Raw genomic sequence first — 3,962 nt, 5'->3', positions numbered from 1 at the left:
GAACTCCACCAGCCACCAATGAAAATACACCCCCAAAAGAAAGTACCTGGTAGCCTTCCAGTTTACGGTCCAGCATGCAAGGAGTTCAGAAGTTGACACTCTGTCCTAACAAGTAAGAAGCTAAACTGAAAAATCACCAGCTATTCTTGGAGAGGTGAGGTCACAGAGCAAACCACTGCCCCCAAAAATGAAGAGAAAGACAGGCAGAGCAGAAACCCACAAGTAGAAACACATCGCAGGAACCAGCATCAGGAAAGGAAAACCTACCTGCTGTAATTGACAAGTCACTGGACACTCAGTGTGGACAAATCTGAGAGCTAAAAACTCCAGGGTGGGCCCAGTCTTAGGGGAGCTCCCACACTTTTGTGAGTTTTACCTCCAGGAGAGCTCCAGGTCTTCACAGTGAATATTGGAGAAAAATCCCTCATGCTTCCAGCAGAAGGAAAGGAAAAATAACCATTTTAAAATACACCAGGGCATTCTGTTCTTAACAAGGCCTGCCCTCAAGAGAAACCATTTTACCAGAGCCTGGCCTGTTAGGGTTTTATCAGCGCTCAACCGAACTGACAGAAGAGAAATACTCAACTCCAGCCAGCTCTAAACATCCCGTCCCACCTTAGGAGGGAAAAACTGGTGAAGTGTACAGTCCAGGGGCACAGGCTCACCAAAGACTGCGGCCTAGTCACAGCACTACAGAACGCTTCTTGTTCTCCCACATCTAACATCACATTACTAAGGCCTATTTACTGCAGTTCCCTTTACTTAGTACATGTCCACCTTTCAACAAAAAATTACAAGGCATACTCAAAAGCAAAAAACTTAGTTTGAAGAGACTGAACAAGCATTAGAACCAGAGTCAGATATGGCAAGAATTTGGAATTATCAGATTGGGAATTTAAAACAACTTTTATTAATATGCTAAGGGATTTTATGGAAAAAATAAATAACATGGATAATGTAAGAACAGAAATGGAATTTTTAAGAATTAGTTGAAAAGAAATGTTAGAGATCAAAAATACTGTAACAAAAATGAAGAACATTTTCGATGGGCTTATTAGGATACGGGTTGTGGCTGAGGAAAGAATTCTGAGCTTGAGGATATAAAAACCAGGACAGAATATCCAAGACAAAAGGTGTAACATACACATAATGGAAATACCAGAAAAAAACCCAGAACAGAACAGAAGCACTAAAGCCTGAGAATTTCCACCAAATTAATGTCAGACACAAAAACAGAGACCCAGGAAGCTCAGAGAACAACAGGCCGGATAAATGCCACCAAAAAAAAAAAAAAAAACCACCTAAGCATACCATATTCAAACTTCAGAAAATCCAACATACAGAAAAAACATTGAAAAAACCCACAGGGAAAAAACATCTTACCCGTGAAGTAACAAAGGTAAGAATTACATACTTCTCAGAAGCCAGGAATGCAAGAAGAGAGTGGAGTGAAATACTTACAGTACTGAGAGAAAAAACCACAAAGCTAGAGTTCTATGCTCTATGAAAGTATCTTTCAAAAGTGAAGGGGACTTTTTCAGACAAACAAAAATTGGCCTGCCTTGCAAGAAATGTTATAAAGAAGCTCTTCAGAGAGAAGGAAAATAATGTAGATCATAAACTTGGATCCAAATCTACCATCAGAGAATGAATAAGCGAAGGTAAAACTTTTAATTTTTCTTTTTCTCAGTTGCTCTAATAGATAACAGTTTATTCAAAATAATAATATCAACAATGCATTCAGTTATGTATGCTTATATATAAGTGAGATAAAGGACAGGTGGGAAGAATAGGAGTATTTCATTATTATAAGGTAGCTGCACTATCTGTGAAGTGGTATAGTGTTATTAACTGGACTTGAATATTTTATAAATGTACATTTCAAACTCTAGGGCAACCATCAAAAATGTAAAAACAAAATAAGCATAATTGATATGACAGGAGAGGGGAGAAATTGGAATCATATAAAATTAAAATGCTCAATTAAAACCCCAAAAGGCAAAAAAAAAAAAAAAAAAAAGTAGGAAAGACAAAATAGGAAAAAAAGAACAAGGGCAACAAATAGAAACTAGGAACAAATAGGTAGATATTAATCAAACAATATCAATAATCACTTTGAATATCAATTGTCTAAATATACCAATTACAAGACAGATTGTCGGAGTGGATCAAACAACAAGACCCAGCTATCTGCTGTCTAAAGGAAATGCATGGAGAAAGATATATCATACTAACACCAATTAAAAGAAATCAGGAGTAGCTACCTTAATTTCAGATAGAGAGGACTTCAGACCAAGGAAAGTTATCAGAGATAAAGAGAGGTATTACACAATGATAAAGGGGTCAATATTTCAAGAAGACAAGCAATCCTTAATGTATGTACCAAACAACAGGGTGTCAAACTACTTGAGGCAAAAAGAAGAACAGCAATGAGAAACAGATGATTCCAGTATTATTTTGAGACTTCAACACCCCTCTCTCAGAAACGGACAGAGCCAGCAGGCAACAAATCAGTGAGGACGTAGCTGAACTCAATAGCACCTTCAATCAACTGGATATAATGGACATCTATACACTACTTCATCCAACAACAGCAGAATACACATTCTTCTCAAGCTCACATGGAACATATACCAAAACAGACCACATTCTGGGCCATGAAACACAACAAATTTAGAAGAATACAAATCATACAATGACTACTCTAATTCCGTTCCAAAAGGCTCTTTTGCCAGACAGCCTTTGAGTGGGGCCTTTCCCTATGTTAGCGCCTAATTACCCGCTGAAGCCCAGCTCACTTCCCCTGTTGCTTTCTCCCGTCTCCCTGCTTACTTTCTTCAGAGGATTTGTCTGTAATTTTATTACAAGAGCTAGTTGATTTACACGTCTGCCCCACTGGAAGGTCAGCTCCAAGATGGCAGCTCTGTTGCTCTCCGCTGTACCCTCAGTCCCCAGGAGGAATGCCTGTCTTAGCCCACAGGTGCCCTCAACAGGTACTTCTTGAATAAATCAATGAATGTCCCTGAGCCAGCATCTCACTGCCGAGCTGTGTGCAGGGAGAACTAGGTTCCCTGATAAACCTGGCTCAGTCGTGGCTGTCCCAATTCTCGGTTAACAACAATGGAGTAGAAAAATATGCTCATGGGGCTTCCCTGGTGGCGCAGTGGTTAAGAGTCCGCCTGCCAATGCAGGGGACACAGGTTCCATCCCTGGTCCGGGAAGACCCCACACGCCGCAGAGCAACTAAGCCCGTGCGCCACAACTACTGAGCCTGCGCTCTAGAGCCCGCGAGCCACAGTTACTGAGCCCTCGTGCCACAACTACTCAAGCCCATGTGCCTAGAGCCCGTGCTCCGCAACAAGAGAAGCCACCGCAATGAGAAGCCCGCGCACCGCTACGGAGAGTAGCCCCCTCTCGCTGCAACTAGAGAAAGCCCGCGCGCAGCAACAAAGACCAAAAATAAATTTTAAAATAAATAAATGAATTTTTTCAAAAAAAAGAAAGAAAAATATTCTCAGAATCGCCCCAAGAGAGAATTACAAACTTTAGAAGTCACCTAGTCTTCTGCCTCCCACACATGAGGCTCCACCCTACCACTTTCCCCAGCGCTGCCCTGCGCCCCTTCCATCACCCCCAAAGAAGCCCCCGCACTTGGGCACCAACTCCCACACAAGAAGCCCGCCCCACACCTATGGTCCACCCACCGCACCTGAGCACCCTGCCCCCATGCCCGCACCCCGCCCCACACGCCTCAGGCCCCGCCCCCACGCCTCAGGAACGCTTCCCCAGTCGTTGTCCCCGGCCGCCCAAGGCCTACGGCCGCTTGAACCCCGGCTCGGTCCCGGGGCCAAAGCCCACCCCAGACTCCGGCTATTGGAAGCCCCAGGCCGGCCCGGTCCGGATACTCATTGACCGGCAGTACTCTCGCCCGGCACTGCACTAGCCAGCCAGCCCCCGGCGAG

The sequence above is a fragment of the Eschrichtius robustus genome, chromosome 13 (genome assembly GCF_028021215.1).
Source record: "Eschrichtius robustus isolate mEscRob2 chromosome 13, mEscRob2.pri, whole genome shotgun sequence".
Lineage (NCBI taxonomy): Eukaryota > Metazoa > Chordata > Mammalia > Artiodactyla > Eschrichtiidae > Eschrichtius > Eschrichtius robustus.
The sequence above is the reverse complement of the archived record's forward strand: the minus strand, read 5'-3'. Positions refer to the sequence as shown.